The 23,588-nt window shown below is 44.9% G+C and overlaps 1 protein-coding gene and 1 pseudogene across 1 annotated transcript in view; one reads left to right on the top strand and one right to left on the bottom strand.

Annotated features, from left to right (window-relative positions):
* Positions 1-23,588, top strand: part of GALM (galactose mutarotase) — a 72,757-nt gene that overhangs the window by 40,492 nt on the left and 8,677 nt on the right. The gene's annotated exons all lie outside the window — the stretch shown is intronic.
* Positions 14,642-20,952, bottom strand: LOC108588256 (torsin-1A-interacting protein 2 pseudogene; annotated as a pseudogene).

The following is a 23,588-nucleotide window of genomic DNA, read 5'->3' as shown; positions in this document are numbered from 1 at the left end:
CTACTCATGTTCCCCACTGGAAAACACATTACCACTACAAGATTGGCAAACATGAACCAACATGGTAGAAATTTGGCAGGAACAAAGCTCAAAATTTAGCACTTGGCCAGGCAATGTGTAATTCCTGTCAAAACTGCAGGCTAACATTCAGTGGATTTGTCAGAAGGGGAGTTATTTGCTAGAGTTCTGACCACCACCCTTGGAGAGCTGATGGTTCACATCTACCTTTCCTCCAGCCCAGGTCCAGACAGGCACTGGCTCTAGTTTATTCCCGGTGCATAGCCATCCTTCGCAGTCACTACATTCAGAAAGGGCTTGGTGGGACTGTGGGTCTTGGGCAGTGGACCTGATGTTAACTCAACTGAGTTCCCAGAGCAGATTCGTGTTCAGTTCAGCTAGCATTTATAGAGCACCTACTGATTGCTACATGCTGCCTGACAGAGAGAGAAGACAGAACACTGTCTCTGCCCTTTGGAAGCTCAGAGGGATGGGGAGAACCTAATGTGGTCAGAGTACTTGTAGAGATAATGCCCGTGGGACTGGAGGAGCATAGAGGCCAGGGTAGAAAGAGGCTTCTCAAGATTGTCCTGAGCTGTGGGAAGCTTGTCAGTGTCTGTGAGGATCTAGCCACAAGGAGAGTACCAAAGCCCAGAATGCAGGAGTGGGCGTGGCTGATAAGCCAAGAAGCCAAAGAGGCAGTTGGGCAGGGTGGGGACTAGGGTGCAAAATTTAAGGCAGCACTCAGTCTCAGGGTCATGCACATGCAGGGTCAGCACCTGAGAGTGTGTGTCTCCTTAAAATTTGCAGTCTAGGCACCTCATTTGCCCAGCCCTGCAGTTGGGTGCAGTCACGAGTGGCTTTCTGGACCATGCTGAGGAGCTGAGGTTTTTTTATTTTTTTATTTTTGACAGAGTCTCACTCTGTCACCCAGGCTGGAGTACAGTGGCACTATCTTGGCTCACTGCAATCTCTACCTCCCAGGTTCAAGCTATTCTCCTGCCTCATCCTCCTGAGTAGCTGGGATTACAGGCATGTACCACCATACCCAGCTAAGTTTTGTATTTTTAGTAGAGACAGGGTTACACTATGTTGGCCAGGCTGGTCTCAAACTCCTGACCTCAGATGATCCACCCGCCTCAGCCTCCCAAAGGGCTGGGATTACAGATGTGAGCCACCATGCCTCGCTGGGATTTTAACTTTAGATCATGGAGGGCTTTCAAGCATTTTAAGCTGGGGACTGACCTGGCAAGATTGGCATTTTAGAAAGATCACCCCACATTGGGCATGGTGGCTCACACCTGTAATCCCAGCACTTTGGGAGGTCAAGGCAGTTGGATTGCTTGAGCCCAGGAGTTCGAGACCAGCCTGGACAACATACTGAGACCTCATCTCTACAAAAAAAAAAAAAAAAATTAGCCAGGTGGCTATAGTCTCACCTACTTGGGAGGCTGAGGTGGGAGGATCCCTTGAGCCAGGTGGGTGAAGGTTGCAGTGAAGGTTGCTGTGATCCAGCCTGGGTGAAAGAGGGAGATACTATTTCAAAAGCAAAGAAATATCACCCCGGCAACTGTTACAGTGGGACTTGACTGGAGACAGAGACCAGTTTAGAAGCTGTTGCTGGAGCCAGGCACAACAGTGTGTACCTGTAGTCCCAGCTACTCGCGAGGCAGAGGCAGGAGGATCACTTGAATCTTGAAGTCCAGTCTGGACAACATAGTGAGACTCCATCTCTTCAAAAAGAAAAGGGGTTGGGGGTGTAGGAGTTGCTATTTTAATAGTCTAAGCAAGAGATGAGACCCAAACTAAGGGTGAGGTGGAAGAAGGTCGTTTGATTATATTTAGGAGGTAAAAATCAGGAGGCCTGAATTGAATGCATAGATGAGGAAGCAGGAAGCCTGTGTGATAACCCTGGGACTCTAGGGCAGCTGCTGGGCAGTTGAGATGGGGTTGTTCAGTGAGTTGTGAATAGGGGAGGAGAGGGAGCTGGCATGGGGCTGAAGGCTGGGGTAACTGAATTTGATCTTGAAATATTTGTGGTTAGGATGCCTCTGGGGGATACAAGGGAAATGTATACCCACAGGCACCTTGCACCTCCAGCAGTTGGATACATGAGTGTGACATTAGAGAAATGAGACCTGGAGACATACATCAGTGTGTACTTTATAGATTAAGCCATGTGGATTTCCCAGGGAGGAATCGCATATTGAGAGCAGTGGTCTGAGGACCAAACCCTGGGAAACTCTAGGAACTAATCATCAATACTTAAGGCCCAAGAAAGGTTTCCCTTAAAGTGCTAAGGGAGATGGCCACAGGTAGAAGGCAAAGAAGAGGAAGAGGTGTCTGGAGGTCTTGGAGTGACCAACAGTGTCAATACTCCAGGGAGGTCAAGTCTAGGAGGCCTGGGAATGTGCTTGGCTGTGGTGGTTGTTGTCCTGATCCTGTTTAAAGAATTAAGCATAGTGGTCAGGGCAAAAGCCAGACAGTAACCATTTGAGAAGTGACAAAAAGTGAGGAAAGATTCAGGAATATAGGCCAATAACTGGTTCCCAACTAGGCAGCTTTCCTGAATACAGAACCCTGCCAGGCACAGTGCCTCATGCCTAGAATCACAGTCCTTTGGGAAGCTGAGGTGGAAGGATCACTGAGGCCAGGAGTTCAGGGCACAGCAAGACCCCATCTCTACAAAAATAAAATAAGATAAGAAATTAGAGGCCGGGCACGGTGGCTCATGACTGTAATCCTAGCACTTTGGGAGGCCAAGGTGGGTGGATCATGAAGTCAGGAGTTCGAGACCAGCCTGGCCAAAATGGTGAAACCCTGTCTCTACTAAAAATACCAAAGTTAGCTGAGCATGATGTGTTACATGTGCCTGTAATCCCAGCTACTTGGTAGGCCAAGGCAGGAGAATCGCTTGAACCTGGGAGGCAGAGGTTGCAGTGAGCCAAGATTATGCCACTGCACTCCAGCATGGGCAAGAGAGCGAGACTCTGTATCAAAAATAAAATAAAATAAAATAAGCCGGTCATAGTGGCTTGTACCTGTAGTCCCAGCTGCAGGAGGATCTCTTGAGCCCAGTGAGCTATGATCATGCCACTGCACTCCAGCCTGACTGACAGTGCAAGACCCTGTTTCTAAAAAAATAATAATAAATAAAAAGGAACCCTGGGCCCCACCTGAGAGATTCTGACTCAATTGCTTTAGCACAGGGCCATGGAAACTGTCCCAGCATCCTAAAAGCTGCCTCCATGAGTTAACAGAAAGCAATGGTATTGAAAGTGCTGTCAACAAGCTGTGACAAAGAGAAGGCGCCTCTGTGAGACAGGGAAGTGGGATCAAATAACAGGTTTTATTTTAGTGGGGAGAGGAGCTGATTTAGGACAAGTAAAATGGTTGTCAGAAAGTATAAGAATCCAGGGAAGGCTTGAGACCGTGAAACTGTTGGCTTAGCGGGTACTCCTGTGGGCTTTCTCCAGCTCAAGTCAGGAGCAGAGAAGGCAGATGGTGCGATGACCTGAAGCTGGGGTTTCATCAGAGAGGACGAGCAGGGTGTAAGGTGGATCACTGAGTGTTACTAAGGGGCTCAGATTCTGGACACTGGACCTAGACAGGTAGGCAGTGAGGCTTGTGAGGTACAGGGAAGACGCATGGCAAGGGGCCCTGAAGACCAGGGGAATCTGGTCACCTGTACAGGAGAGCAGCAAGGCTAGGAGGCTGCAGACAGACAGTGGGTAACCGAAAGGTGAACTTTCTACTGGACAGCAAATCCCTGGATGCCATCCTGATGGAGATCTAAGATGAAAAATACCCCGCCATGAAAATACCTTACATGGTCCTAACCATGAAGCATAAAATTGCCTTTTCACCTGAAAACGACCTGCAGCTTCGTTTAGCATTTTATGCTTCACATGTCATGTAACATTCAGAAGCAATACCCTCCTCTGTTGGAAGTCAAAGTAAAATCAGAAAATGCTTGGTGGTAAGGAAAAGGAAAAAAAAACAACATAAGACAAAAAAACAGCAGTAGAATAAAGCCACAAACCCAAAGCACCAGCAGAGAAAAGGGAAAAAAACCTGCAGCTTAGACAAGCTTTGATGTTGTCTGATCTGTGAAAATGTGTAGAAATGTTGCCTTACCCAAAAATTCCCAAGGTGCTTTACTTGCCAACCACTGGAAGCAAGTAAAAATTCCCACCCAGGGTGTTACTTTTAATTATCATCCTCTTTATGTTGTTTCCTGAAATAACAACAGGCATTCTAGAGATGATTTGCCAAGATGCCTTAATGAGGTGTCAAATGAGTACCTGTGCCCACAGAGCGCCTTTACCGCAGACCTCCTTATGCAAATTTGACTGACTCTTCTGAGTCTGACTAGATAAAGAAACAGACATAATTGGAGCAGCTGGGCTAGAAGCACAGCTGGGCTGTCCCCATGGAGATCAGACTCTAGCACCACGTGCTCTTCCTGCTGCCCCAGTGTTCCTCCACACTCTTGCTTTTCAGACCAGCAGCCCACCTGAACCTGGGTGATCTCCACATCAGTGCTTGTCAGCATTCATGTGCGCACAAATCACCTTTGCAACTTGTGAAAATGCAGATTCAGATTCAGTGGCTGGGGTAGAGCCTCTGGATCTATGTGTCTAACAAGAGGTGGTCCTAGGTTCACACTTGGAGGAGTTATTTAGAGCCTGTAAAATTGTTACTCCCTATCCAGTGTTTGCATCTGATTTCTGGATTCCACCAGCACTCAGATGCTTCTGGGACAGCATGCTTACTGTCCATCTTGGGTCAACACTTCAGAAAGGCCTTCCTGTATTGAGCTGAGATCTACCTAGAGCTCACCCTTACCTGGCCTACTTCTGGGCCTTGGATCCTATGTAGCAGGCTTATGGCCTTATAAAGTGGCTGGCATGTCCCCCAAGTATTTTCTTCAGGCAAAACATGCCAGGTCCTCTGGCAATTGTTTTTTTAAGTTTTTTAGAGACAGGGTCTCACTATGTTGCCCAGGCTGGTTTCAAACTCCTGGGCTTAAGTGATCCTCCTACCTCAAGCTTCCAAAGTGCTGAGATTACAAGCATAAACCACCATGCCTGGTCTTGGCTATTCTTTGTATGCTATGGTTTGGTCATTCTGGTCATTTTCTTCTATTTGTTTTTTTTTGAAGATGGAGTTTCTCTCTTGTCACTGAGGCTGGAATGCAATGGCGCAATCTCGGCTCACTGCAACCTCCACCTTCCCAGTTCAAGCAATTCTCCTGCCTCAGCCTCCTGAGGAGCTGAGATTACAGGTGCCCGCCACCACACCCAGCTAATTTTTGTATTTTTAGTAAAGACAAGGATTCACCATGTTGACCAGGCTGGTCTTGAACTTCTGACTTAAGATGATCCCTCTGCCTCAGCCTCCCAAAGTGCTGGAATTACAGGCGTGAGCCACTGCACCTGGCCCTGGTCATTGCCTTCTGATCCTGCTCTGTGTGTTTCTAGGCCTTTCCTCTTGTGATACTCACACTACAGAAAGTAGCTTGGGACTGTCACCACCTCATTACAGATAGCCTTTACATGACTTGTGCTGAACTTGCTGTCAGCCGTCATCCTTAAAGTCATTTTCACACATGCTGTGGATCAGCCACATTTCTTCCTAAGTCAGTAATAATTATAATAATTATACTTAACACCTATGAGAGCTAGTATAGCGAGATGGTTAAGATCATCTCTGGAATGAGACTGCCTAGTGGGAAGCACTATGATTAGCACCATGTGTTATCTATCACCATCACCATCATCATCATCCATCACCATCACTCTCACCACATCACCATCATTGCCATCATCATCACCATCACCATCATTACCACCATCATCATCACCATCACCATCATCACCATCACTATCACCACCACCATCATCGCTATCACCACCACCATCATCACCATCATTGCCATCATTATCATCACCATCACTATCACCACCACCATCATCACTATCACCACCACCATCATCGCCATCATTGCCATCATTATCATCACCTTCACCATCCTTCACCATCCATCACCATCACTCTCACCACCATCACCATCATTGCCATCATCACCATCACCATCATTACCACCATCATCATCACCATCACCATCACTATCACCACCACCATCATCACCATCATTATCACCATCACCATCACCATCACTATCACCACCACCATCATCACCATCACCACCATCACCATCACTATCACCATCACCATCACCACCACCATCATCACCATCACTGTCATCACCACCACCATCATCATACCATCCCCATCACCACTGTCATCACCACCACCATTATCATCATCACCATGACCATCATCCACCACCATCACCATCACCACAACCATCATCACCATCACCGTCATCACTACCACCGTCATACCATCCCCATCATCACCATCACTATCACCTCCATCATCACCATCACCACCACCACCATCATTATACCATCACCATCATCACCATCACCACCATCATTACCACCACCATCATCATCACCATCACTATGGTAAATAAGCACTTTGCTTACATTAACTGATTTAATTCTCATAACAACTTCATGATGTAGGGGCTGTTGTTATCACAGTTTTACAAGTGAGGAAATGGGACCTCACAAGATTATGTTTTGTGCGCAAGGTAACAGTGACAAGAATCTAAACCCGGGCAGTGTCTTTTGGTTGGTTTTGTTTCATTGCTGACGAAAGTGCAAGACCATATCTGTTCCTGCTATTCATAAATTTCATCTTTTACTCAGCACTTTATCTATCTTTTGGATTACTTACTTTACACTATCTTTTGGATTCCTGGTTCTGTCATCCCAAGTGTGTGTGCCTCCTACTTTCATGATGTTTGTCATAGTGTGAGAAAAATATGTATCTTCGCCTAGATCATATACAAGGTCAGAGGCCATGTGGCAATTCCCTACATTCTGCTCGTGGAAGCCGGGATGGTGCACGTCTCCTGAGGCTCCCTGAGCCTGCAGCCTTGTAACCGACTCAGAGAAGCTAGGGAGTGGTCAGGCATGATTTCTATTTGAACATATTTGTATTTGGTTTCTGGGAAATGTTTCCTCCTCTCTTTCAGGTCTCTATTCCAGAATCATTCCCAAGATGGACAGCAGCCTGCAAATTTATAGTTGCTGAAATGAATCCTCTGGGCAGGGCCAGATGCAAGGAGCAAACAGAAAGCAGGGTCTGCATAACACACATCCCAGAGGTGATAATGACCAATTAATCCCTGAAGATAGTTAGATCTAGGAGACTGTCGCTGGGCTTCAGGGCTCCCTGCCTCTGCCTCTAGCAGTGCAAATGCAAGCCTCTGTGTTCCCACTAAACCATAGGTGGCTGAGCAGCCATGGTGTTACCAGCATTTCTACAAAGGAGGAGCTCAGGGTAGCAATCTCATCAGAAGGGAGGCTGGGACTGGTCTTGAATTAACGTTGTATGTTTATTTGGGGGAATTTGCAAGGGGGGGTGCCCTGATAGAGATTATGGGGGCTAACCCCCACACACATAAAGCCTATTTTGTGCCACTGTTCCTGTGTTAACTGATCAGAAAGGCTGGACTGATTTCTCCCCTCTCCTTTTCCGGTTCTGTTCTCTGACCCTGGATGATTAATGTAATCTAGCTCTGTTCAATTACCCATCCTTTTCACGATGCCAGGATATCTGCCACCTGCCCCTGGTGCCCTTCTTGGCTTCCTGTGAGCTGTGACTGTGGGAGCTTTGCAAGTTTTGCAGGAGAGCAGGAGGCCCTGGGCTCCCTAATCACACCATTGTCACTGGAACCTGCCCGAGCTGCTGGGAAGTAGCAAAACAAGCATGCGGGGAACAGTCTTTCACCCCAATATGTTCCCCTCATGAAATCATCAAGCAAACCCTGAATGCCTTCCCTTGATGTGGTCAGGTAGAAGGGCTGTCTCTCTCATACTAGAGCATTCAGTGACCATTGGCTAACGGAGCCTAACGGCAGATCTAGAAGGATTGGAGGAAGGCTGTCTTGGTTTTCTTGGAACAGCATGTGGCCCTAGCAATGCGCCTGTTCTTGGACAGTGGTGGCTGCCCCGTCCCAGGCAGGGAAGCTCCAGCCAGAAATGGGAAGTGTCTCAAATCTTAGTGAAGTGACCGCAAGGGCTGATTTTGAAACATTATTCTCAGGAAAACAGTGGTTTAGGGCATGCCTCAAGCTCTATCTAGGTTGAAATCTTGTCGGGCGTGTTGGCTTATGTTTGTACTCCCAGCCCTTTGGGAGGCCAAGGTAGGAGGATGGATTGAGGCACAGGAGTTTGAGAACAGTCTGAGCAACATAATGAGACCCGATTTCTACAAAGAACTTAAAAAGTAGCTGGGCGTGGTGGCACACACCTGCAGTCCCAGTTGCTGAGGAGGCTGAGGCAGGAGCATCACTTGATTCCAGGAGGTTGAGGCTGTGATAAGCTGTGATCATGCCACAGCACTCCTGACTGGGCAACAGAGCAAGACCCTGCCTCAAAAAAAAAAAAAAAAAAATCTTTACGAGCTCTGTGATCTAGGACAATTTATTTGAGTTCTGCAGGCCTCATCCAAAGATAATAATTGGACTTACCGTATTGGTCGTGACAACTAAATAAAAAAATAATACATGTAAAGTGCTTAGAACAGTTCCTGGCATTTAGTAAGAGCTTTGTAAGTATTAACTATCATTAGTTCCATCATCATTATTGCCACTATTTACTGAGTAATATGTACCAGACATGTCTAAGCAGATATAGTACATGCATTATTAGCTCACTGAACTACACTTTGGTTTGGGGCAGATTTTTTTGTTGTTGTTTTTTGAGACAGCGTCTCGCTCTGTCACCCAGGCCAGAGTGCAGTGGTGTGATCTTGGCTCACTGCAACTTCTGCTTCCCAGGTTCAAGCAATTCTCCTGCTTCAGCTTCCCAAGTAGCTGGGACTACAGGCACGCACCACTACGCCGGGCTAATTTTTGTATTTTTTGTAGAGACAGGGTTTCACTATGTTGTCTTGCCTGGTCTCCTGAGTTCAAGTGATCCATCAGCCTTGGCCTCTCATAGTGCTGGGATTATAGGTGTGAGACATCGCATCCGGCCTGGAATCAAGTTTTCCTAACCCCAGAGTTACGCTGTTAAATTGCCCTCTGCTACTGTCCATAGTAACATAATATAAGTACTCATATGTTACTGAGTACTTTCCACTTGCTGAGTAGGGTGCTGAACCCTTTACATGCCTTCTTTCATTTACTGTTCACAGTAATCCTATGAGATAGATTATCTTGTTATCCCCATTTTACAGATGAGCTAACCAAGGTTCGAGAAGCTAAGCAGTCTCCAAAAATTTATACAGCAAAGAAATCCAGCATTTAAATCCAGGCCTGCCTGACTCTAAAATCTGTTCTATTGAGTGACTGCCAAACAGGTGAGCAGGATGCTCCCAGGAGGTTGCTATCAGTGATGAGTGATCCATGACTTCTGGGATCCACTGAAACCCAGGGATACACAGTTTGTGTAATCAGCCCTATTTTCTGAGCTATTGTTAGGGACAATTTTCACTTTCTCTAATGCTTCATTTCCCTGCAGTTTCTGAAAGCTGTTGATTTGCTCAGATTAAGACCAGCTTCTGTGCCTTTCGCGTGTCAGATTGTTGTGTACGTGCTCAAGAATATGGAGGAATCATAAACAGTCCGGAAGGAGGCCCTCGTGTACTATGCAAAGTTTTTGCCACATTGCTATAGGAGAAACCTGTGTTTCTTGACCAAACACTTGAGGTTATATGACTGCAAGATTCCATATGTGCATTTCAACATCAGGTCGTGACGGGCAACTTGTTTTGTGATGAATAGCACTAAAAGTAGAACATACTCTGTAGATGCAACACCAGGGATGCATGGTGGGGCTTCAGAGGCTCCGGAACATTCTAAATGTGTAAAATGTGTGTGCATTTTACTGGAGAGAGAGCTCATAACTTTTATAATATTCTCAAAAGAGTTCATGATTCAAAAAATCATTTAAAAACCATTGTTCTCAATTTTAAAATCACTAGAAGAAGCTTCAGAAAACAGAACAAGCCAAGTACAGTGGTGTATGCTTATAGTCCCAGCTACTCAAGAGGCTGAGGTGGGAGGATGGCTTGAGCCCAGGAGTCCCAGGCTGCAGTGAGCTATGATTGCGCCTGTGGATAGCCACTGCACTGCAGCCTGGACAACATAAGAGAACCTGACTCTAAAAAAAAAAAAAAAAAAACAGAAATATTAAGTACTCTAATGAAAATGGCAGTGTGTCCTGGAGGCAGGAACGCACCTTCTTTTTTGCATGAAAGATTTATGCTATGGGGCATGGTGGCTTACACCTATAATCCCAGCACTTCGGGAGGCTGAGGTGGATGGATCACCTGAGGTCAGGAGTTCAAGAACAGCCTGACCAACGTGGTGAAACCTAATCTCTACTAAAAATACAGAATTAGCTAAGTATGGTAGCAGCTACTAAAAATACACAATTAGCCAGTTATGGTGGCAGGTGCCTATAATCCCAGCTACTTAGGAGGCTGAGGCAGGAGAATCGCTTGAACTCGGGAGGTAGAGGTTGCAGTGAGCCAAGATCATGCCACTGCACTCCAGCCTGGGCAACAAGAGTGAAACTCTATCTCAAAAAAAAAAAAATTGGCTGGGCACTCATGCCCGTAATCCCAGCACTTTGGGAGGCCGAGGCGGGTGGATCATGAGGTCAAGAGATTGAGACCATCCTGGCCAACATAGTGAAACCCCGTCTCTACTAAAAATACAAAAAAAAATTAGCTGGACCTGGTGGCATGTGCCTGTAGTCCCAGCTACTCGGGAGGCTGAGGCAGGAGAATTGCTTGAACCTGGGGGCGCAGGTTGCAGTGAGCCGAGATCGTGTCACTGCACTCCAACCTGGCACCTGGCGACAGAGTGAGACTGTCTCAAAAAAAAAAAAAAAAATTACACTATGATTAATACCTGGTCTCTGTATTAAGGGATTGTGTGTGTGTGTGTGTGTGTGTGTGTGTGTGTGTGTGTGTGTGTTCATGCCAAAATATTACCAAAAAAAAAAAAAAAAGCTATTTTCCTGTAATCAGTGTTTGGTCGGAAGTTCATAGCCCCAGTTCACTTTCTACCCCATTTCTTAAGTCTTTTCCCCTCAAAATTAAGTCAGAGCCAGGAGCATATATATATATATATATATAGAGAGAGAGAGAGAGAGAAAACACACATTATGTGCCAGGTAAATACTAATATTAGTTACATTTTTCTTTTTGAGGCAGAGTCTCACTGTATCACCCAGGCTGGAGTACAGTGGCATGATCTCGGCTCACTGCAACCTCAGCCTCCCGGGTTCAAGCAATTCTCATGCTTCAGCCTCCCAAGTAGCTCGAAGTACATGGTGCACATCACCATGCCTGGCTAATTTTTTGTATTTTTGGTAGAGATAAGATTTCACCATGTTGGCCAGGCTAGTCTTGAACTCCTGGCCTCAAGGGATCCCCCACCCCCTGCCCCGCCTCAGCCTCCGAAAGTGCTGAAATTACAGGTGGAAGCTACTGTCTCCAACCTTAGCTCCATTTTATAAATGGGGAAGTTGAATCTTACAGAGGCACAGAAATACCCAAGGTCAGTTAGTAAGTCCTTCTAAGCCCTAAGACAGCTTGCATAGATTTATAAAGCAAAATGCAGAACAGATTATATAAAACAATTTTCTTTCTTTCTTTTTTTTTTAGACAGTCTTGCTCTGTAGCTCAGGCTGGAGTACAGTGGCACAATCACAGATCACTGCAGCCTTAACCTCTCAGGTTTAAACAATCCTCCCACCTCATCCTCCCAAGTAGCTAGGAGTACAGGCACACACCACCACACCAGGCTAATTTTTTCTGTTTTGTAGCTTCGGGGCCAGCGGTGGCAGAGTAGGGGGTCCTGCTATGTTTCCAGGCTGGTCTTGAACTCCTGACCTCAGGTGATCTGCCCACCTCAGCCTCCCAAAGTGCTGGGATTACAGGCATGAGCCACTGCACTTGGCCCAAGTATTTTTTTTTCTTTAAGGGAGAAAGAAAAAGAGGGAAAAAGAGAAAAAGAGGGAAAAAGAAATATTACTTCATTCCTAAAATGGGTATCAATAATGGCCGATCAATATTTTGTGTGTTTAAAGTGGATAATGTATATTTTCTGTGTTTAAAATGGAGAGCTCTATTGAGTTTATTTGTTCTGGTTCTGAGTTCAAGTCCCGGATATCATTATCAATTTTCTGTCTCGTTGAATCTAAATCTCATTATGGGTCTTATGTATCTGGGTGTTAAGATCTCTTATTATTACATTAATCCTTTTACCCTTGTATCCTTGTAGCTTTGAAATCTATTTTATTAATTGTGAGAATTGCAACTCCTGCTTTTTATTTATTTGTTTTTGCTCTCCATTTGGTTGGTAAGTTTTTTTCCAACCCTTTATTTTGAGTCTTTGTATATCTTTAGATATACCATTAGATTTTGTCTGTATCTTTTGATTGGGGGATTTAGTCGATTTAAATTTAGGGTTACTGCCATTTGATATTAACTGGCTGTATTTTTTTTTAGGGGAGAAAAAATTATTGGAGAAAATTTCTTTCCTACTTATTTCCCAGATTTTAATAGGAAGTCTATGTGAGATTTCCTTTGTTTTCTCTTTTCTACCTTAAAATAATTTTTTTTTTTAGCAGTTCACATAGTTTATTCAGCGATGTAACAGGAGAGAACCTCCATTGTAAGAGACATAAGGCAGATACGGGGTGGATCTCTGGGGTACATTCTTCATACAGACTAACAAATACCTTTAGGTTTCAGAACATGTGGCAAGCATGATTTGTTGCACACCAAAAACCATTCATTCCTCACTTTTTCCTTGCTAAAAGAGCCCTGGCTAGGCACGGTGACTCACACCTGTAATCCCAGCACTGTGGGAGGCTGCAGCGGGTGGATCACCTGAGGTCAGGAGTTCGAGACCAGCCCAGCTAACATGGTGAAACCCCATCTCTACTAAAAACACAAAAACCAGCCAGGTGTGGTGGCGAGTGCCTGTAATCCCAGCTACTTGGGAGGCTGAGGCAGGAGAATCGCTTGAACCTGGGAGGCAGAGATTGCAATAAGCCAAGATTCCACTGTTGCACTCCCTCCTGGGCAGAAGAGCGAGACTCTGTCTCAAAAAAATAAAAAAAGCCCTGATTTCATTAATGGAGGCAATGTACCCTACCCAAGCAGTGCTAACCCTATTCCCCTTTGCCAAGCTTTCCCAGGCTCCCTTGTAAACTGGTACTTTCTAATGAGATGTAAGAAAAAAATCTGCTAGGGATTTTTAGAAAAGATTTGATTCCCAAATAAAAGACAGACTTGAAAGAAAGCCGTTTGCTTTCCAATTCCAGCCTTTTCTAGGGATTAAAAAGTCTGGTACAACAAGAAGTCATACTATAGGCATTGAGAAAAAAACATAAGGACAAAAAGCAAACATGGGTCCTAGGCTGGGTGAGGTGGCTCACACCTGTAATCCCAGCACCTTGGGAGGCCAAGGTGGGAGGATGGCTTGAGCCTAGGAGCTGGAGACCAGCCTAGGCTATACTCTGTCACTACTTTTACAAAAGCAAAAGCAAAAAAAAAAAAAAAAAAAAAAAAAAAGGATCCCAAGCAGAAAGGGTAGAAAGAAGCTGGGACCTTGATAATATTGTTGAGGTGATATAAAAGCACTAGATACCTTGATACCTGGCATGTTAAGTGTAATTTAAAAATTGTTCAGTGTCCTCTGAGATGCTTTCAACAGCTTTTTCTTAGTGGCTTAACCCCAACTCTGGGTCTATGATTTTCATGAACAATAGAAGTTCAGAATGTAGCCAATGTTCAGCAGTATCTTCTTAGTTCTAAGAAGATGCTTCCCCTAGGCTGTTCACAATATATATGAGGTCAGGCTTGATAATTAATTTGTCATATATCTCTTAGACAGGTACTTTTCCATTTCCAGGGGAGGACACTGTAAATTCAGTCACAATAAAGACAAAACAGTCTTTTGTTTATGTAAAGCCAAGTAAGTATAGACAGGTGGCATTTCTGCATGTTTCCGTAAAACCTATGTAGGTGTTTCCTAATAGAATGTGATTTATCTGACAGTGACCAGTTATCAATAATGTCACAGCCACACTGAGGATGGGCCAAAGAGGGCCATTGATTAATATATGGCTATATATGGATAAATTTTTATCTATATATATCATCACTGACCGATGCATAAGAAGTAGAGTCTACAACAGTGTAACGTCTTATTAAAATTCACTGGACTAATCTAGGATCCAGCTAAAACAAGGATACTTTCCCACAAAAGTTATCATTAGAAATACCATTATGGAGCACACAGTATGAGACTTGCCCTCTAGGACTACCTTGTCATATGTCACCATTTAAGCTGCAGAAAGTTTTTTAGAAGTGGTAAATTCCAAATCCTTGTTAATAGGAAATATGGATTAGCCTCAGTCTAGATGGACAATCTGGCTGGAATACTGACTAAATTCATGGTGAGCAAAATATGTGTAGGCCACAGAAGCAGATCCAACAATTTAAGCAGTTACCCCAAAGTAGTGACAATCTGGGTCAGATTTAGAAATGAATTATTTTTCCATCTTGTTTGGGCTAACCACACAAAAGCCTCCAGACTTGACAATTTTGACTATGACAGAAGCTATTTGTTTTGGCCCAGCTTTTCTTTTAAGGTTTTATCTGTTCTGGTCAAGATTAACTGTAATGCTGGGTTAAAACCAGCTACTCAAGAGTCATGTATTCTTTTTCTAACCAGTGGAGGACCCAGAAGAAATGGATGGCAAGCTTTATCAAAGGTCCATCTGGTGAGATTTTGGGGAGCCCACTCAAGTGGGAAAGACCAAGGAAGAACAAGGCTTCTATTAGCAGGATCATCAGGATAACACTCAGGGCAATAATCAGCTCTGTTAATACGGGCTAAGAATACCTGGTAACATTCATTCTTAACAAGTTCAGTTTGGTACAACCAGTGGCCTAGTTCTAAACTAGGGAACCACTGTTGTCCACAATCAGGGCAATGTGAATTATCGGGAAAACATCTGGACCTAGAAAGACAACACAGACAGCAATGTAACAGCAAGAGGCAACGATTACAAAGAGAGATGCCCAGGAAACCAGTCCTAATACAGATTTGGTTTGCCAATTTCTCAGTTCAGCCAGTATTACTTAGAGAGCCAAATAAACTTGGTTTGTACCTCAGTGCAATTCTTCAAGATTTCGTTGTCTATTTTTCACTCAATTGCAACTCAGCCTCTGAACTCAGGGACCGATCCAGTTTATAATGTCATCAGTCACTTACTAGCAGTACAGATCTCAGGATAGCTCCTTCAAATCCCAGCTTCTCAAGAAGAGATCGGGTTCTAGTTTAAATTAGTTATATTTTTCTTATGCGTTAGCTGCTGGTGGTGTCAGACAGAGGCACTTGGCTTACTCTGCTTTGTTGGGAAGGTTATTGTGTCTGCTTGGTGAAACAGAGGAGCTGACAGGTCCAATGGGTCTTTTATTGGTACTGGCACTCTTGCCGTTGTAATACACGTACCCAAGTCTTAAGGCCTTGACGCTTTATAGCAATGTAGAGGGGTCAGAAAATCCTGGCAGAGTCATCTTGAGCGTAGATCCAGTGAAGTCTGTCTGGGGAGAACATTAATCAGGACCCAGTTGCCGTGAAGGAGCTGATGCTGAGTGGGATGGAGAATCTGGAATGTGTCACATACCGTGTTTACTGTTCGAGTGAGGCCAGGTGTGGTGGCTCAAGCCTGTAAGCCCAGCCCTTTGGGAGGCTTAGGCGGGAGGATCACTTGAAGCCAGGCATTCAAGACCAGCCTGGGCAATATAGTGAGATCCTGTCTAAATTCTGGCAGGGTTTTAAATCATAGAACTGTTAGTATCAGGGCAGCCCTTCAAGTGCTCTTTCCACTCCACACCACCCAGCCACCCAGTGGCCGCCACGCCTTAAAATAATTTTTAATAGTTATTATGAACAGGATGTACCTGTGCTGAGGAGGGTCTGGCGGGACTGTGGTTTTATTCCTGCAGTGTCTACTGGGTTGTGTGAAGATGAGCTAGAAAGAGGATATGTTGGGAAGGAATAGTCTAAAAATGAGTGAACATCAAGAGTCAACGACTCTTACAGCATCATTACCATCTGTTCCTCTTCTCAGAGAGTCAGGCATGAGGGCCACCAGGCAGGGAAAAACACGATTTCAGATCATGAGAAATTAAAAGCATTGAATTAAAATTCACCCCAGGTGAGAGAGTGTTCATGCCCAGATATTTTTTAAAAAGCTATTTTCCTGTAATCAGTGTTTGGTCGGGAGTTCATAGCCCCAGTTCACTTTCTACCCCATTTCTTAAGTCTTTTCCCCTCAAAATTAAGTCAGAGCTAGAAGCCCATAGGATGTATATGGCATAAATATGTCTTGCCTGTTCCACACCTGCACCTTCACAGGTGGCTGGAGCCCAGTCCTGTGCGTGTTCTTTCTTTCCTGTGCCTCATCAGCTACCCAATCCCAATTTATCCTTCAAGATTAGGATCCTAGCTAGGGGCAGTGGCTCATGCCTATAATCCCAGCACTTTGGAAGGTGGAGTCAGGTAGATCACAAGATCAGGAGTTCAAGACCAGCCTGGCCACAATGGTGAAACCCCATCTCTACTAAAAATACAAAAATTAGCTGGGCATGGTGGCAGGCACCTGTAATCACAGCTACTCAGGAGGCTGAGGCAGAGAATTGCTTGAACCTGGGAGGTGGAGTTTGCAGTGAGCCGAGATCATGCCACTGCCCTCCAGCCTGGGCAACAGAGGGAGATTCTATCTCAAAAAAAAAAAAAAAAAATGCAGGGCACTGTGGCTCATGCCTATAATCCCAGAACTTTGGGAAGCCGAGGTGGGTGGATGACAAGCTCAGGAGATCGAGACCATCCTGGCCAACATGGTGTAACCCCATCTCTTAAAAAAAGAAAAAAGAAATTAAAAAAAAAATTAGGATCCTGTCACACCTCAGAGAACCTTTCTTGACCCCCGAGGCTGAGTTCGAGGCGGCTTCCCCTGCTCCCCCCTCTTCCCGCCCGCCCAACCTTAGGAATGCTACTGTCCTTGCATGTCTCACACTCTCCTATAAATTTTTATTGTTTTGGCCAGGTGTGGTGACTCACACCAGCACTTTGGGAGACTGGTGTGAGCCCAGGAGTTTGAGACCAACCTGAGCAAGATGGTGAAACTCCGTCTCTACTAAAATAATAATAATAATTAGGCAGGCACAATGGCACACCCTTGTAGTCCCAGCTACTTGGGAGGCTGTAGTGGGAGGATCACCTGAGCCCAAGGAGGTCAAGGCTTCATTGAGCTATGATCTGCACTTGGCCTGGGTGACAGAGTGAGACATTGTCTCTAAATAAATAAATTTTTATTGTTTTAATCTGTCTCTTCCACCAGATTCTAGGCTTCCTGAGGTCAGTTTAATGCCTGGCACATAAAAGATGCTCTAAAATTGGTAAACTAACAAATTTTTGTTTGTTTTCTTCCCCATCCAAAACTAATTGTAAGGATTAGTGTTCTTAAGGTATAATCACGTAAAGGCACTTCTATGTAAAAAAAAAAAAAAAAAAAAAACAGGTGGTGGGGCAAGGAGGAGCCGGGAAGGGGAATCAGTCTCCCATCAGAACTTGTGAAGTGAGTGCTAGGAGGTGAAAACATCACCTTGTAGATACTAGCAGTATACTAGTCATCTATCACTATACAACGAATCACTCCAGCACTTCATTTATTATCTCTCTATTGGCCAGGAATTTAGACAGGGCATATGATGTCCTTGTCTCTGCACATGATGTCCATCTAGGGCCTCAGCTTAAAAGATTAGACAAAGGCTGGAATCATCAGAAGGCTTGTTCACTCATATGTCTGGCAGTTGATATTGGCTGTTGGTTGGAGGCCTTGCTGAGGCTGTCAGCCAGAACAGCCCACACATAGCCTCTCCACGTGACATGAACTTCCTTACAGCACGGTGGCTGGGCTCCAAGGGCAAGTGTCTTGAAAGAGAGAGAGAGCGAGGCTGGAGCCTCTTACATAACCTGGCCACAGAAATCACACAGCATCACTTGTGCCACATTCTTTTGGTTAAGGTGGTTAGAAAGGGCCATCCAGGTTCAAAAGGAATCAAAGACTCCACCACTCAGTGAAGGAGTGTCAACATCACATTGTAAGGAGAGCATGTGGATCGGATCTAGACTAGTGTGGCCATCTTTGAAAAATGCAATCTGTCACAAGCAGTAATGGGGAAAAGGCCAAATTCCTCATAATAGAATGTGGGTGTGAATCTCTTATGTAAGACAAGAGATATGAATCAAGGCAGATGGATTTTGTGAAGGCAGTGAGTTTTTCCTTCACTTCCAGAGGGCAGGTAATTTTAACTCTGTCAAGCATGCAAATAGAAAGAGGAGGGTTTAATCTTTTGTGACAGAGATCGGGATGTTAGAAAGTCCTGTTTTCAGTGATCAGATCTACTTCATCTTCTTGCAAAAATGAGGCAGTCGTAGGGGCTAGAGTAACACCCTCACGAACTCTCTTTGTTAAGTCATCCCCCCACCCCAGTCACTTCTACCTCTTCCTGGGTCACTGTCACTCTAACATCAATCTTGTCATAATCCTTGATTATTTTCTTATCCATGTTAGTGATACCCTGACCACTCTGCTTCTTTTTTGAGACAGGGTCTCTGTCACCCAGGCTGGAGTGCAGTGGCATGATCATGACTCTCTGCAGCCTTAACCTCCCAGGCTCAAGTGATCTTCCCACCTCAGCCTCCTGAGTAGCTGTGATCACAGGTGTGCACCACCACACCTGGCTAATTTTTAAGTAGAGACGGGATCTCACCCAGTTGCTCAGGTTGACTCCTGGACTCAAGGGATCTGCCTGCCTCGGCTTCCCAAAGTGCTGGCATTGCAGGCATGAGCCACCGCGCCTGGCCCACTCAGCTTGAGATCCACTCTTGCAACGATCTTGTCCTTCACCCTTCTCAGCCGCTCACTTCTTTGGCTTTGTCATGACCTCTCCTTGCAACCTTCCATGATCTCTATTCTAGATGTCTTTCAGCTCCAAAACTACCACCCTTTCACTGTCCCTCCCCAACTATACCTACCCTTCCCCAACCCCCCCGGCCCCGACCCAGAACAGAAGTCCATCAAATGGGCTGGGTGAGGTAGCTCACGCCTGTAATCCCAGCACTTTGGGAGGCCCAAGGCCAGTGGATCACTTGAGGTCAGGAGTTCGAGACCAGCCTGGCCAACATGGTGAAACCCTGTCTCCACTAAGAAGTCCATCATGACACTGGGTGTGGTGGCTTACGCCTGTAATCCCAGCACTTTGGGAGGCCGAGGTGGGTGGATCACCTGAGGTCAGGAGTTTGAGACCAGCCTGACCAACATGGAGAAACCCCATCTCTACTAAAAATACAAAATTAGCCAGGCGTGGTGGCGCATGCCTGTAATCCTGCTACTCAGGAGACTGAGGCAGAAGAATCACTTCAACCTGGAAGGCAAAGGTTGAAGTGAGCTGAGATCTCACCATTGCACTCCAATCTGGGCAATAAGAGCAAAACTCCATCTCAAAAAAGAAGAAGTCCATCATGAGAATCACCCCTTTGCACACACTCAACTCTCCTGCCTCCTCCCTCCTCCTTGTATGCTCCTAACAAACCCAGCCCTGGTTAACCACACCCTCCACAGCTGTCACCATGTAACTTCTGGTCTCTGTATTTAGGAAAACAACTTCTAATGGGTCCTTGATGCTGCCTGCAGTCAGACCTTCTCTGAAATAGGGCATGAGCTGCTCCTCTGGCCTAGAGTTATAACCCTACATCGTTGGGTCAGAGTCCCTCATCTGCCAGGTACTGCTACCCAGACCTTAATACACACCCAGATGGCCTCCAGGAGAATAAGAAATCCTCTTCAGAAAATTGCTTCTCCCTGCCAACACCCCTGGCTTTCTGGTGGCTTCAAAACTAAAGTCAGAGGATGTGACATTCTCTCTGAGGGTCCCCTTTCCATTTCCGCTTCATTTTCTGAACACTCAGCATTGCTGAGAGAGCTATTTTGACATCTCCTTCTATTCTTAGCACCAAAGAACAAAGTCATATATGCAGATAAACCAAGGTTAAAAAAAACTGCATGTTCATTTTCTAAATTCTTAGTGAAAAAAATCAAGAGCACCTGTGGGAACTGGGGGCGTGCAGGGCTGTAGCCGAGTCGGACACTCCAGAGGGAGGTGGGATGTGCCTGCGTAGAGGCTCTGACGCTATGGAGATGTGTCACCTCGGGCAAGTCCTGTCAGCTGCCAGGGGCTCAAGCTCACCAGCTGCAAAGTGGGGGGATGGGATGAGGGAACTCCTATGCCCCTTTCTAGATCTTTCATTCTTCGTCACAGATGATACAACATACACAGTTGCCTCTGATTTTTTTTTTCTGCCTCTCCTGCCTTCATTCATCAGTTTTTCAATCAAGGAAAGGCTCTGCTTCATGCCCAGAATGTACAGAGATACACAGGGCATGATTCCTGCCCCTTAGGAACTCACATTCCTTATAGACAAATGGCTCGATATATGTGAAAGTTGGTTATAAAAACTGGGTCATTCTTGTCATACGCAACTAACTCAGAGTCGAGAGGCCAGGGGGAAAAGAGCAGTTAGAATACGTAGCACCTGCTCCAAGGATTGATTTTTCTGCAAAGCTGAAAGCCTGCTGTAACCCTAAGACCACTTTCACCTTAGTAATTACTAAAATGGCCTGCTGTGACTCTAACACTAGTTTTGCCGACCACTGTCACTCACCAGTCAGACCCTGCCAGCTCCCAGAAGTTTCTCGAGTGCCAAGTGAGCATTCTTTCAGAACAGTATGTAACATTTCTCTTTCTAATAAAACTTCCGGCTGGGTGCAGCAACTCATGTCTATAACCGTAGCACTTTGGCAAGCTGAGGCAGGAGGATCAATTGAAATCAGGAGTTCAAAACCAGCCTGGGCAACATAGTGAGACCTCATTTCTACAAAAAAAATTTAAAAATTATAGCTGGCTGAGCTGCTGTGGCTCTTGAGGAGGCGAGGATATGTGTTCGAGGCCAGTCTGGGCAACATGAGAACCTCTCATTCATTAAAAAAAAAATTTTTTTTTTAATTATAGCTGGCATGGTGGTGTACTCCAATAGTCATAGCTCCTCAGGAGGCTGAGGCAGCTCATATATATATATAAAACTCTCAACCTTCTCTTTGTTTTCCGGACATACTGAAGACCACCCAGGCTGTGTATGCACTCTGAATTGCAATTCTGTGATTCTTTTTTTTTTTTTTTTTTTGAGGTGGAGTCTCACTATGTCGCCTAGGCTGGAGTACAGTGGTGTGATCTTGGCTCACTGCAAGCTCCTCCTCTCAGTTCAAGCAATTCTCCTGCCTCAGCCTCCAGAGTAGCTGGAACTATAGGCACGTGCCACCATGCCCAGCTAATTTTTGTATTTTTAGTAGAGATGGGGTTTTACCATGTTGGCCAGGCTGGTTTCAAACTCCTGGCCTCAAGTGATCTGTCCATCTCGGCCTCCCAAAGTGCTGGTATTACAGGCATGAGCCACCACACCTGGCCAGTTCTGTGATTTTCAAATAAAACATTGAGAGATTAATCTTTCTATTTTATTTTGACTTTGACAATTCCTGTAATTATGTCATAATGTGATGAATGTTTTGAGAAAAGTCTGTTTTAAGAATAATGGCAACAAAGAAAAAAAGATTGGCTCTGGCTATAGAGGTTATAATATTTCACAAGAGGAAATTATGTTAGAGAATATTCTTGAGCAATCAACTGGACTTTGCCAGAATGTGGTGGGCATAGGGGACCCAGAAGAAACATTCATTCCAGTTATGAGAAAGGACCCAGAGACATGGTGAATCTGGGGAACACGTTCCACATTTTCCGTATACCTGACCATTAAACACATGAGCAAGTGTGTCCATGCATGAAGCTGGACAAGATAGATTAGAGCCTTCTCTTTTTTTTCTTCTCATTTAGCAAAAATCTCATTTTAGAATTGTCCCAAGTTTCTAATTTTAATTCAGGGCTTCTTTGTCATGCTTAAAGTCTTACCCTCTGTGGCTGGATGTGGTGACTTGCGCCTGTAATCCTAGCAGTCTGGAAGGCTGAGGTGGGAGGATCACAAGGTCAGAAGATCGAGACCATCCTGGCTAACATGGTGAAACCCCTTTTCTATTAAAAATACAAAAAAATTAGCTGGGCATGGTGGCACACACCTGTAGTCCCTGCTACTTGAGAGGCTGAGGCAGGAGAATCACGAGAACCCAGGAGGTAGAAGTTGCAGTGAGCTGGGATTGTGCCACTGCACTCCAGCCCTGGGTGACAGAGCAACACTCCATCTCAAAAAAAAAAAAAAAAAAAAAAATCTTACCTTTTGTGCCCTCTGCTCTGTATTCTATATGGTAGCTTGAAATCTGGCCTTGTTATATTTATTTGTGCCAGCCTCCTGAAGGTGCTCAGGCACATCATTTATCAAATTTTCCATGTCATGTGGCAGCAAATAACAGCTTCATTTTACAGAGGGAAGAGCCGAAGCAAACACTGATTTGTGGATTGCTCAGTAACAGGGAAACAGGCCTGATATATGCCCTCTGTCTTTCCTTCCCAAAAATGTTGTAGCTTTTTTGTTCCTTAAAGTCTTCTACCTGTAGTTATACTTTAAGGGAAATAATTATAAGCAATTTTGACTGACGTAAGTCCATCATACTAGGACTGTCATAAGGGTTAGATTTTGAGTTGACTATAGCTTTTAGGAAGAATAAAATATTGTGAACACCATTTAAAGTTATAGAAGAAAGTGTAAGTTACCACTCAGAATATAGGTTGGTAAGATTAAAAACTTCCTTAGCCCATGAGAATACCAGCTTTTTTTCCTGAGTCTTATTGTTTCATGAAGAATTGCTGAGCATGGTAGCTCATGCCTGTAAACCCAGTAATTTGGGAGGCTGAGGCAGGAGGATTGCTTGAGCCCAGAAGTTTGAAACCAGCCTACACAACACAGCGAGACCCTCATCTCCACAAGTAATTCAAAAATTAGCCAGGCGTGGCGGTACATGCCTGGGGTCCCAGCTACTAGGGAGGCTGAGGCAGGAGGATCACCTGAGCCTGGCAGCTCAAGGCTGCAGTAAGCCGTGATCATGCCACTGCACTACAGCCTGGGTAACAGAGCAAGACCCTGTCTCTTAAAAAAAAAATTATTTATATACATATATATAATTGGCCATACACCTGTAGTCCTAGCTACTCAGGAGGTTGAGGTAGGAGGATCATTTGAGCATAGCAGGACCCTGTCTCTAAAAAAGAGAAAAAGAAGATTTATTGTTGCCTTTTCCTTTTTTTTTTTTTTTTTTTTTGTTTGTTTGTTTGTTTGTTTGAGACAGGGTCTATCACCCAGCCTGGAGTGCAGTGGCAATATCTTGGCTCCGCGTAACCTCCATCTC

Source organism: Callithrix jacchus, chromosome 14, assembly GCF_049354715.1.
Source record: "Callithrix jacchus isolate 240 chromosome 14, calJac240_pri, whole genome shotgun sequence".
Lineage (NCBI taxonomy): Eukaryota > Metazoa > Chordata > Mammalia > Primates > Cebidae > Callithrix > Callithrix jacchus.
Note: the sequence above shows the minus strand (reverse complement) of the source record. Positions and strands in the feature narration are given on the sequence as shown.